This window comes from Arvicanthis niloticus, chromosome 3 (assembly GCF_011762505.2).
Source record: "Arvicanthis niloticus isolate mArvNil1 chromosome 3, mArvNil1.pat.X, whole genome shotgun sequence".
Lineage (NCBI taxonomy): Eukaryota > Metazoa > Chordata > Mammalia > Rodentia > Muridae > Arvicanthis > Arvicanthis niloticus.
In genome coordinates, this window is record NC_047660.1 from 66,055,703 (window position 1) to 66,069,606 (window position 13,904).

Below are 13,904 nucleotides of genomic sequence, written 5' to 3' on the forward strand. Positions count from 1 at the left end.
TTTTTTTTTTTGCAGCATGTGAGAGCCCATACAGGCTTGCCTGGGCCTGTTAGTGCTGCTAATAATGAAGTTGATATGGCTACGCGCAGAGAGTTTATTTTTACTAGTATTCCTGATTCCCCAGTAGCGCTAGCCACCCAATTTCATAAGACTTTTCATGTTAATGCTAAAACATTGCAAATGAAGTATAAAATTTCCAGAGTCATCAGCTGTTTTTGATGCTGTCGCCTCATCCGCTTATAACCAGACATCTGTTCTCTAAGTTCAGAGTCTTGCTCATGTTCTTGCATCTGTCTTGTAACCAGTGATGCTGTTCGTATAGTTGCAAAGTGTTCTCTATTACGATAATGTGACTTGTGACGAGACACTTGAGGTGGAGACTGCGGATCAGATGCTCTTGTTCTAGGATCTCCTTCTTCTTGGTAATTTTCCTCCTCAGGTTTTAAGTGGGTGACAGAACTGTTAGACATCACTGTATGGTCTCCCTCCATCATGTCTAGCTTACTCTTGTCATCTGGTGCATCTGGAAGACTATTAACACTGCTGCTTTGGCTGCTGGCACTGATAGACATGCTGGGGATAGACTGCTTCCAACACTATTCACTGTTCCTGTCCAGTGGGAGTGAATCCAAAGAGATTGCTGCCTTTACGGTTATGGCAAATGGATGTAACACATTTTTCAGAATTTAGAAAATTAAAATATGTCCTTGTATCTGTAGATACTTGTTCAGGCCTTAATTTTGCTTCCTCCTTGTCAGGGGAAAAAGCAAAGAATGTCATTCTTCATTGCTTAGAAACATGGGCAGTGAGGGGAAAACCCCAAGTAATAAAAACTGATAAGGCCCTGGCTATACAGTTGCTTCCTTTAATTTTTTTGTTAACAAATGCAAGTGTGCATAAAACATGGATTACTATATAATCCACAAGGTCAGGATATGGTGGAAAGAGCCCATCGTACTCTTAAAAAAATATTTTTTAAAACAAAAGGAGGACTCATGCTGGTCAATCAAAGAATTGACCTTGTCCAAGAGCAGGTGGATGCACTGTGGCAGTTGGGACAAACTGGGTGTGAATGGAAATATGCTGGACTGTGTGTTACTGCTGTTCAATATCAAAACTCAAGCTACTAATCTGTCTTGTCAGCTTTCTAGTTTTTCGACAGGTAATTGGTCGTTGCAAGCAGAAGAAATGATGACCAGATTGTTTGCTCAGATCGCCCAGCTGAACGGGACCAGACTGGAGCCTCTTTCTCTGGGCGACCTCACCTCCTGGATAGCCAAAGCCTTTTCCTTTTTTAAAGAGTGGGCGGGAGTCTTTATCTGGGGGGGGGGCCGTGGTGTTGGCCGATTGCATCTTTTGCATGTGGCTTCTTTGTAAACTAAAAAGAGACCATGCCAGGCACAAAACCGTAGTCTACCAAGCCTTGGCTGCTATCGAGGATGGTGAACCTCTCCATGTTTGGCTTGCAACCCTAAAGGAATTATGAGCGGGTTTCATAGATACGAGCCCTTGAGGGGTGCTCTACTGGCAGTTTGAGGTGTTTTCGAGTGGGTACTCGACAGGGAATGTTCCACGAGTGTGGATAGATTTCCCGAAAGTATGCCTGATTGCACAAAGGTTTGATGCCAAAACCTCCCCTTCGCGCGCAGAGCCAGCCCGGGCCCCCCAGGGAGAAAGTTCCCTTTCCCCGTCAAAAGGCATCGAGATGGGTATGGGAAGTATTACTCATTGCACAACGACAAGAGAAGAAACCCATTACAATATCTCATTTTGCACAGGGGATCAGGCCTCTGCTTTCCCTCACTGTACAACTGCACTCATAGGGCAACTATCATGTACTCGTTCTATGACTCAGGGTTTCCAACAAAACAAAAAAGGGAGAGATGTAGGCCGCCAACCCTACTTGGCCGGTCAAGATGGCACCGGCCTCGGCCTCTGGTATCGGCTACTGGTGAATAGTGCACTGCACATGCCTCAACTCAGTTTGACGCCAACCCCTCCCGAATGGGGTATGTTAATGAGGTACCACAATCGAGCAGGGTATGCTAATGGAGTACCACAATCCTGACCAATCACCCCCTCCCGGGCAGGTATGCTAATGTGGTATGCTAATGAGGCACTGCAGTTCTGACCAATCGCTCACCTCCACGAGCTTCCCCTCCCCTCCCCCCAAGGGCTGAGGGTATATAAGCAGTTCGCCCTGGGCATTCAGGGTCTCCTCCTGAAAATTAAAAGAGCACTTCTGCAATAAAGGCTGTTGAGAAGGATCCGGTTGTTCGGTCTTCCTTGCTGGTCGAGTGGGCGCGACAAACACATTAGTAACATTTTTTTGTTAAATGATTACCAAAAGTAGCTGTCTTAACTTCTTGTGTCAAAGCAATTGTAGAAGCAGTGGTGCTAGCAATTAATGTAATTAAAGCTGTTATACTAGCAATAATCAAGCCCACTACCCTCTTGCTTCTGCTTAAAGCCTAACTCACTTTTTCCAGTACTTGCAAGCTTTTTTCAGAAAACAAAGAAAACCAAGGTTATGTAATACTCAGGGCAATAAAACAAAAGCTGGTAACAGACATGCCAGGTTTCAACACAGTAACACAATTAGGAAGTGTACAATCAATACAATTTACAATAAATACTGTACAAGGAACCAAAGTAATTTTAACTTGACAATTAAAAGAGCCTTAACACATGCACTAACATTTGTTTGAAATCCAGATCCTGTTCCAATTTTATCTCTTGCTAACATAATATCATAGAGAACTACAGCTAACTTCCATATATGTCTCTGAAAATGTCCAGATCCAGTCTTCCAGTTGAAGACTGTTATTCCCAATATTGGATTGATTTCTAGACCAGTACATGATTGAGTCAGAATAACTGGTCACATTTAAGAAAAATACAAGAGTCATTATAACTTCTCTTTTTGATTCTCTGTCCCACAAGGTCTAAAAACTTGAGGCAAGTCAACTTGTCTCATCTGGGATATAGAAAAGCAAAGGTGGGTCAGGAACATATGTCCAATACAGCTTCACAGTCACCCTTCTCAGGGCATTCAGCAAGCTCACAGGTCAGCATCATTCTTTGTCCCAGCATCAGCATGTCTCACCAATCTCTCTGGCAGCCACCATGCTCCTTCAACATCCTGCAGAAAAACACAAACATGCCCTCTTCCCCATATTATATACCTGATTGGGATAATGCCATATGCTAGTAAGTGGATCCTTCCTTTTCACCTAGGCAAAAGTATGACTAGTTATAGGGTGCCATAGACACTCAGCAGTAAGTTCCTTGGCATCCCAATTTTTTATTGAATATTTTATTTGTTTACATTTCAGATGTTATCCCCTTTCCCCATTTTCCCCTCCCAGAAACACCCCATCCTATCCCCCCCTCCTGCTGCTTCTATGAGGGTGTGCCCCCATGCATCCACCCACTTCCCTCTCCCCACCCTCGAATTCCCCAACTCTGGGGCATCCAGTCTTCACAGGACCAAGAACCTCCTCCCCCACCAATGCCTGACAAGGCCCTCCTCCACTACAATATACAGCTGGAGCCATAGATCCCTCTATGTATGTTCCCAGGCTGGCAGTTTAGACCCTGGGAGCTCTGGTTGGTTGGCATTGTCACTCTTCAGTTGGGAGACTTTTAATGACTGCTTCTATTTCATTTAACTTTGGTAATTGGTATCCATCAAGAAAATCATTCATTTCATATAACTTTTCCAATTTTGTGTACTGTAGGATTTTGAAATAAAACCTAATGATTCTTTGAATTTCCTCCATGTCTGTTCTTTTTGGATACTATCTCTCTGCCTTTTAATTAGTTTGGCTAAGAGTTTGTCTATCTTGTTGATTTTCTCAAAGAACCAGCTCTTGGTTTCATAGAGTCTTTGTATTGTCCTCTTTGTTTCTAATTTATTGATTTCAGCCCTGTGTTTGATTGTTTCCTGACCTCTACTCCTCTTGGGTGTGTTTGCTTCTTTTTTCCTAGAGTTTACAAGTAAGCTGTTAAGTTGCTAGTATGTGAACGCTCTAATTTCTTTATTAAGGTGCTTAGTGCTATGAATTTTCCTCTTAACACTGCTTTCATTGTGTCCCATATGTTTAGGTATGTTGTAAAAAAAGTCTTTAATTTCTTTCTTTAGTTCTTCCCTGACCCTGTGGTCATTCTGTAGCACATTATTCAATTACCATGCATTTGTAGGCTTTCTGTTGTTTCTGTTGTTGTTGAAGTACATCTTTAATCCATGGAGATCTGATAAGATGCAAGGAGTTATTTCCATTTTGTTTTATCTGTTGAAGCTTGCTTTGTGACTGATTACATGGGTAGAAAATGGTTTGTTTATATGACTTATACATCCAATCACAGTCTATCATTGAAAGAAGCTAGTATAGAAACTTAGACAAAAGTAAAGGCCATGGAAGAAAGCTACTTACTGGCTTTCTTTTAAGATCCTGTTCAACTACCTTTCTTAAACCTCCCAGAACCACCTGCCCAAGGACAGCATTGCCCAAAGCACTTCCACATCAATCATCACTCAAGAAAATGACATGAGGACATGCTTAAAGATAATTCTGATGGAAGCTTTTCCTCAACTGACTTTCCTTCTTCCCATGTGAAACTATTTCTATTTTAGCAGAAACTAATGTGCATAACAAGAAAACTGGAAGAGGCAGGCACTGAATAGGACCATTATTTATCTTGTCATTGTAAGAAAGAGGAACTACTTGCCCCCACATCTACCCACCCACCCCAGCCTGAGTGCTCATAGCAGGAGTTACCTTTGTAGAATACAAACTACTGGAGAGTGTGGCCTGGTTTCTGGGAGATAGAAAGGAAGGTAGAGGGTTTCTTATTTAACATCCACCATCAACTATTGTCTCAAGCTACCCTCAGGATCAAATGGGAAAGAAAAGCCAAGTGAGAGAGTTCCTGGAGATTTAAGGTAAAGGTCTATTTAAATAACACAACTGTTATTTTGAAATTAGTAGTAGCTTGTGCCCTAAAGGATAGGCACATTGCCAGAGTTGTGGAAGAAACACACACACACATATATACCATTTTGCCAAGGTTTTAGAGATTTGAAACAGAATACAGTCCCTATAGCCAGTTTTAAATCAAATTTGGAGATCATAACCTATACCCCAAGAAAGTCTTTAATATAAGTCAACTCAAAGAACCAATCAAAAGTGTAAAGGAGAAAAGGGAGCTTTTTACAGTAAGAATACTATGGGGTATGTGTGTCTGTGTATTAATAGAGTGAGAGATAAAGGAGTAATAGGGGAAAAGAGCTAGTAAAAGAACATCTACTGGTGGGTATGATGTACCTTATATTGATAAATAGCCACGTGCTATTTAATCTCACTGAGAAGGTGGCTCTGGAGGCTATGTTGGCACCCAACACACAGACACACACACACACATGCACACACACTTACACCATGCACACACACTTCATACCTAAGCATGTTTATATTAAGTGTCCTCCAAGAACCCTCTTCTAGGCATGGGCTGACCCAGATCTCTGTAATGGGAGAAAGATCAGCCAGACAGTCTAACGGTGAAAACACTGTTCTTTTGAGAATAGCTAGAAGCTGAATCATTGTCAACATAGGTTACTATGGTTTATCCCATGGCCATAAAAGTGCCTGCAGTGGCTAAAGAGAAGTCAGAGGCTCAGCCATAGAAAGCTCAGCCACACAGAGCTCAATCAGAAGCTCCAGCTGACTACTTTAGCATCCACGGTCAGTATCTGCAAGACGGAGTGGGTACCTGACTTGTGATGTCCCCATATCTGTGGCTATTGATTCTTTTCCACAGAAGCTTAATCCGAGGGGCTACTCCATGTCCCTGGGACTGTCTATATTGGGGTTTGCACTGGCTGCCTTGATGATGGTTCTTCGTTTAAATGGGTTTTGTTGTATTTTGTTTTAATTTATGTATATGAATGTTTGTCTGCATATATATATATATATATATATATATATATATATATATGCACAGTGTACGTGCCTGGAGCCTACTGAGGCCAGAAAAGGGCATTAGATCCCCTGAAACTGGAGTTACAAACAGTTGTGAGTTATTGTGTGGGTGCTGAGAACAAATCCTGGTCCTCTGCAGGAGCAGTAAGTACTCTTCCCACTGAGCCATTCCTCCAGCCCCTGTCAATTTTCTGTGGGATGTTTTGAACACCTGATTTGATCATATTTTTGCTGCTTGTCTGTCTGTCTGTCTAGTTACCTATTACTTTCTACTTATTGTTTTACTTCAGTTTAAACTTACTAATCCTAATCATTCAAAACTGAAAATATGACTATCATAGATCATTCTCCAGACCATACACAACAATGAGATATAGTACATAGATATAATTAGCCTTAAAAATGTGAGACTTCTAAAGAAAAATTCTTATATCTAACATGAGCTAAGAGGTAATTTGAACTTTTAACTGTAGCTGGCACCATAATATCCAATCACCCACAAAATAATACGAAATTCTGTTGTTTCAGATAAGACATTTATATCTTCTACTTCTCATTCTGGAGCATGTCAAACAAGAAAGAAATCATATGTTAAACATTCAAAAATATTTACTACCACTAAATCTACATGAAATAAATTGGAAAGAGAAGCAATACAGAACCAACTTCCATTGTTAATATATAACGTTAAGAATCAGTTGCTGAGTCATGTTGCAATGCTATGTTTAACCTTTTGAGAGAATTCTACTTCTTTCGAAGGTGGCTGAAACATGTTACTTTCCCAGAAACAATGGATAAAACCTCTAATTATTCCACATTCTCACCAGCACATATGTCCCTTGTATTAATAATAATGTTAATAATAATAATTTTGTTTATATTATAATTTCTATCATTTATTATGTTGAAGTTTTCCATTATATTCCTAATCTTTCCAGGACTTCTATCATGAAGAAGTGTTGGGGTTTGCTGATGGTATTTTTTTTCACATGAGCTTCTGAAAAGAAACTATATTCTTTAGTATTTGGGTAAAATGTTCTATAGATATCTGCTAGGTCCTGATTATGACATTTATTTGATTTATGACATTGTTGAACTTCAGCATTTAATCTATACTTTGTTTTTGTCTAGATAACCTCTCTATTGTCAAGAAGGTGGTATTATAGTCTCCCTCTATCAGTGTATGAGGGTTGATATGTAATTTTAGCTGTAGTAGTGTTTCTTCCATGAACTTGAATGTCCTTGTGTTTGGTTTATAAGTGTTTAGAATCGCAATGTGCTCTGGGTGGATTTTTCTTTTCATGAGTATGTAGTGTCCTTCCCTACCTCTTCTGATTACTTTTGTTTTGAAGTCTATTTACTCTATTAAAATGACTGAATGTACCTGCTTTTTGGAGCAATTTGTTTGGAATATCTTTTTTCTCCTTTTGCACTGGGGTGATGCCTATCTTTGATGATAGAATATGTTTCTTGAATATAACAGAAAAATAAATTCTACTGTTTGTTAGTCTGTATCTTTTTATTGGAGAATTGATGCCATTAATATTGAGAGCTATCAGTAAGCAATGATTATTTGTTTCTATTATTTTGTTTTTATGGTGTGGGGTTTTCCCCTCCACTTTTGATTTATTGGTCTGGTATTGTTTATTTCTTCTTGTTTATGTCTTCTTGGGTGTGTTTAACCACTTCAGACTGAAGTTTCTTTCTAGAGCTTTCTGTAGATCTGAATTGGTAATTAGGAATGGCTTACATTTTGCTTTACTCATGGAATGTTTTTCTTTCTCCTTTAATTGTAGTTGTCAGGTTTCCTGTATATAGTAGTTTGGCAGCTGAGGTCTCTTAAAAAGTAGAAGGTCTCAGGTGGGACACAGGGCATGGCCATCAGGACACAGATGAAGAAGGAGGCCAGAGCAAGACCAAGAGGGCAAGTAACAGGCCACATGACTGGGAAGTAGTCTAAAGCCAGCATAGACAGGATAGAATAGTTCAATCTCTATCAACCTATAGTGAAAGAAGCTTTTAGTAAACAATAAATAAGTAAATAAATAAAAATCCTCCTGAAAACATAACAAATAAAACAATTTTATGCCTCTGGGGGAGAATAATTGTAGAACATTCATCCAGACACTTTTGGCTTTCAGAGTCTCCACTAAGACGTCAGGTATAATTCTCATAGATCTGCCTTCATAAGTTACTTGGTCTTTTTTCTTTGTGGCTTTTAATGTCCTTTCTTTGTTCTGTATATTTAGAGTTTTAATTATTATGTGTCATGAAGGATTTCTTTTCTGGTCCTGTCTATTTGGAGTATGCTGCTTCTACCTTTATAGGAACCTCCTTCTTTAGGTTGGAGAAATATTTCTATATGATTTGTTGAAAGTATTTTCTGTACCTTTGACATGGATTTCTTCTTCTTCTTCTTCTTCTTCTTCTTCTTCTTCTTCTTCTTCTTCTCCTCCTCCTCCTCCTCCTCCTCCTCCTCCTCCTCCTTCTCCTTCTCCTTCTTCATCTCTATTTTTTATAGATTTTGTCTTTTCATATTGTCCTATATTTTCTGTGTAATTTTGCCTGGATATTTTTAGATTTCACATTTTCTTTAGTTGACTTAGCAATTTCTTCTATCTTGTAGCTTCTCTCTTCCACATCTTGTACTCTGTTGGTGAGGCTTAACTATTGAGGGTATTTTTTATTTGATATTTGTTGTGGATAGCCCCAGCCTTTTGTTTTCATGGTATTTCCACTCCTGGGAGGGGCTGCAGAGGAGGAGTGAATCTTGTGAACCTTCTGTCCAATTGAATTTGTAAAATAAAGGCTAGAGCCAGTGATTGGGCAGTAGAAGGGGAGGTAGAGAAAAAGGGGAGGAGTCAGAAGAGGAGGAGGGAGAAAAGGAGTTGCTGGGGGAGAGGCGAGGGAGTGAACGGAGAGCGAGAGGAGCCGTTGGAGCCGTTGGTGGAAGGACAAGGAGGAGGAGAACTTGGCTTAGAAAACCGCAGGTTTTAAGGGATCTCATAGCTGGGGAATAGAGTAGTACAATGGTAAATCTGCCCAATCCAAGGCTTGCAATTTGTAATCATAAATATTGAGTTGTGTGTTCCTTGACCGGATGTGTTTGGGTCAGAGATTTACCACAACAAATTGGCGCCTAACGTGGGGCCAAAAAAAAAGACACACTTGTGGAATAGTTGACTGATTATATCTGCCAAGACAGAGTAATCAGCCCTTAGTAATTCTGCATCACTAAGGTCTGTCAGATGATTCTGGTCCAGAAGGCTGAAGATTTGATGCTCCAACATTCTGTAGTATAGGGGCTTTCCAGGTGTTCAGCGGTCTCCATAAATTGGCTAAGTTTTAGAAGCTATGCTTAGTGCTTCCCATACTTTCAGTTAACCCAGTCATTCTGGATTTCTGACCAGGTTGAAAACCTAGAGTCTCATAGCCAATCCTGGCTATTTACTTTGAGAGAAAAGATCTGAGTGGATGGTTTTCAGCTGACATTCATTCTAAAGATAGAACATAAGCCAGATTCAGAACTAAGTCTTTTAGTTGAGAGAGATGGCAGAGGTTCTATTTAGTTAACAAAAATGATGGGCTGGGTATTAGGCCTATTTTGTACTTTAACAATTACAATATGGTAATATAGTTTGTGTTCAATTTATATCTGAGAGAAAAGAGTCTTTTAATTGGACAAAAATGGGGAAGTGTTGTGGATAGTCCCAGCCTTTTGTTTTCATGGTATTTCCACTCCTGGGAGGGGCTGCAGAGGGGGAGTGAATCTTGTGAACCTTCTGTCTAATTGAATTTGTAAAATAAAGGCTAGAGCCAGTGATTGGGCAGTAGGAGGGGAGGTGGAGAAAAAGGGGAGGAGCTGGAAGAGGAGGGGGGAGAAGAGGAGTTGCCAGGGGAGAGGCGAGGGAGAACAGAGAACGAAGAGTGAGAAGAACCGTTGGAGCTGTTGGTGGAAGGACAAGGAGGAGGAAAAGAACTTGGCTTAGAAAAACCACAGGTTTTAAGGGATCTCATAGCTGGGGAATAGAGTAGTACAATGGTAAATCTGCCCAATCCAAGGCTTGCAGTTTATAATCATAAATATTGAGTTGTGTTTTTCTTGACCAGACGTGTTTGGGTCAAGATTTACCACAACAGATATTTTATTTATTTACATTTCAGATGCCATCCCCCTTCCCCATTCCCCCCACCCATTAATCCTCTATCCCATCCCTCCTCCTACTTTTTTACCTTTATACTGTTTAAATTACATGCAAGTATTAAGGTCAGTTCTAGGTTGAGGAACTAACAATACAATAGATGCAAATAATCCAGGAACAAGGAAGACAATAAACCCAGATAATCAAAGAACATGCACAATGATAAACAGAGCCCCGTGATCACTTCTGTGATCACTATTTCTAAGGGCTTATCAGGATGATCAAAGTATCCGAGCCTACTTCCCTGTCCTAGTCCAAAGTCATTTTCATGCCTGAAGCTTATTTCTTTCTTCTAGCTTAAGGTTTAGATTTCTGCCTATAATTACTTCTATTCTTAGATTTCTATGACACTTGGAATAGCTCCTAACTCTTGAACCCTGAATCTCCTTCAGATAATTTGAATAGGTTATACCCCTTCAACAGAGGAATGGATACAGAAAATATGGTACATTTACACAATGGAGTACTACTCAGCTATTAAAAACAATGAGTTCATTAAATTCTTAGGCAAATGGATGGAACTGGAAAATATCATCCTGAGTGAGGTAACCCAATCACAAAAAAAAAAAAACATACATGGTATGCACTCACTGATAAGTGGATATTAGCCCAAAAGCTCACAATACCTAAGATACAATGCATAGACCACATGAAGCTCAAGAAGAAGAAGGAAGGCCAAAATATAGGTGCTTTGGTTCTTCTTAGAAGGAGTATCAAAATACTCAACCAGAGCTCCCAGGGTCTAAACCTCCAGCCTAGGAACACAAAGGGAGGGACTCATGGCTCCACCTGTATAGATAGTTGAGGATGGCCTTGTCAGGTATCAGTGGAAGAGGAGGGCCTTGGTTTCTGAAAGTTTGGATGCCCTGGTGTTAGGGAATTCAAGAGCAGGGAGGCAAAAATGGGTGGATGGGTGGGGGCACACCCTGATAGAAGTAGGAGTAGTAGTTATGGGATAAGGGGTTTGGGAGGAAATGGGAGAGGGGATAACATTGAAAGGTAAATAAATAAAATATCCAATAAAAAAACATAATGTAGCTGGCAATTGTAGTTGAGCAGTTGAGACTTTTTGTCAACAAATTATTATGGGGATTCCATATAATCCTCAAGGACAAGGTATTGTGGAAGAGGCCCATGGAACTTTAAAAAGATTGGTTAGACACCCTGTTGCTAAGATAAAGAATGATGCTGACCTGTGAGCTTGCTGACTCCCCTGATAAGGATAACTGGGGAGCTATATTGGACATATGTTCCTGACCCACCTTTGCTTGCCTATACCCCAGATGGGACAAGCTGCCTTGCCTCAAGTTTTTAGACCTTGTGGGACAGAGAATCAAAAAGAGAAACTATGATGTCTCTTGTATTTTTCTTAAAGGTGACCAGCTATTCGGACTCAATCATGTACTGGTCTAGAAATCAATCCAATATTGGAAATAATAAGGCTAGATCTAGGCATTTTCAGAGACATATTTGGAAGTTAGCTGTAGTTAACTATGATATTATGATAGCAAGAGATAAAGTTGGGACACGATCTGGATTTCATACAAGGGTTAGTGCATGTTTTAAGGCTCTTTTAATTGTCAAGCTAAAATCAGTTTTTGTCTTTTCTACAGTATTTATTGTAAGTTGCATTGACTGCATAATTTCCAATTGTGTTAGTTTGAAACCTGGCATGTCTGTTATGGGGGTCTATCAACCAGCTTTTGTCTTGCTGCCCTGAGTATTAGAAAACCTTGATTCTCTTGTTTGAAAAAAGCTTGAAAGAACTGGAAAAAGTGAATTAGGCTTTAAGCAGAAGCAAGAGAGTAGCAGGCTTGATTATTGCTGGTATAACAGCTTTAATTTCATTAATTGTTAGCACCACTGCTTCTGCAATAGCATTGACATAAGAAGTTAAGACAACTATTTTTGTTAACCATCTAGAAAAAAATGTTACTAATATACTGAGTATACAAAAGGATTTATACAGTTATCTGGAAAAACAGATGATGAGGTTTTTGTTTGATATCCTAAACTTTTCCAGTTTTATTTCAGTTTAGGCTTCTTTTAGTAATTCTGTTGTCATAATCATTGTTGTCATTGTCATTGTAATAGTCATTATTATTAAATTCTACTGAATGCTCTTTGGCATCTACAGAAAACTGTTTCTTTCCTGTGCAGCAAATGGAAGGCCATAAATGGCCATTCTCAAGGTTCATCCCAGTGAGATCTTTGACTCTCATGGGAATTCCACAGTTGAGGTTGATCTCAGCACTTGAAAAGTTCTCTTTCAAGCTGCTATACTCACCATGCTGCCAGTCCCACCTTTCAATGTGATCAACAGCTGGAAACAAGCTGGCCATACAGAAGAGTTCACAATCCTCCCTGTTGAAGCATCTGGTTTCTGTGAAGTGTTGAGCATTGGAGCAAAGATTTACCACAACCTGAAGAATGCCATCAAGGAGAAATACAAGAAGGATTCCACCAACATAAGTGATGAGGGCAGGTTTGCGCTTAACATCCTGGAGAACAAAGAAGCGCTGGGGCTGCTGAAGATTGCAATTATAAAGGCCAGCTACACTGACCAAGTCATTATCAGCATGGATATGGCTGCCTCTGAGTTTTTCAGATCTGGCACGTATGACCTGAACTTCAAGTCTCCTATGATTCTAGCAGGTACATCTCACCCAAACATCTGGCTGACCTATATAGGTTCTTCATCTGGGAGTATTCACTGATGTTCATGGAAGACCCCTTTGACCAGGACAACTGGGAAGCTTGGCAGAAGTTCAGACCTAGTGCAGGATATAGGTGGTTGGGGATATCTCATGGTAACCAATCCTAAATGAATTGCCAAGACCGTGGAAAAGAAGTTCTGCAACTGCCTCCTACTCAAGGTGAACCAGATCAACTCTTGACCAACTCTCTGCAGGAGTGTAAGCTAGCAGCCCAATAGTTGTCATGTCATGGTGCCCCACATCACTCTAGGGAGACTAAGGATATTTTCATCACTGACCTAGTAGTAGAACTCTGCACTGGGCAGATCAAGACTGGTACCCCTTGCTGATCTGAGCAACTGGCCAAGTACAAGCAGGTACTTAGAATCAAGGAAGAACTGGATGGCAAGGTCAAGTTTGCTAGCAGGTCCTTCAGGTATGCCCTGGCCAAGTAAAGTGTGGGCGGAGATCCCTAGAGCCACCAGGTGCTTAGACCCTGTTGTAATATCAAGACAGCTCAAAACCAGCCCAGTTCTTGACCCTCCAATGCCACTTGTTCCTTAGATGTTGGAAGCTACACCTGACCACTAGAAGCCCAGCTGGAAACCTTTACTTTGTAATCAAGTGATTGGTCTAAATAATTGTTTCTATTAACTCACTTCCCAGCTAGTATCCAGAGACCTTGTAATTCCACCTTAATCTCAAGAAATGTCACTGGCAAAACCACCAACCCCAGTGGTTCTGCATGCAGGAAAAAAAAAGACTCAGTGATCTCTACTTAATTAACTGTATTTTCATACCTTTCATTTTTCAATATTTTATTCAACTGTTTGTTTTCACAGACTTCATTATTCATTATCCTCTTTATTCATATTCTCTGTAAGATCTTTAAACACTTTCATAATTGCTATTTTTGAAGCCCTTGTCTTATTCTTCAGCTACATTGTATTTCTCAAAGCCTACCGTAGAAGGATTACTGGCTTCTGGTGGAAGCTTGTTGTCTTGGATGTTTACTTTTGTGTTTT

At 40.1% G+C, this 13,904-nt stretch overlaps 1 pseudogene; it reads left to right on the forward strand.

Moving 5' to 3' along the window:
- Positions 1–12,360: 12,360 nt before the first annotated feature.
- LOC117705814 (alpha-enolase pseudogene) lies at positions 12,361–13,334 on the forward strand (annotated as a pseudogene).
- Positions 13,335–13,904: the final 570 nt, after the last annotated feature.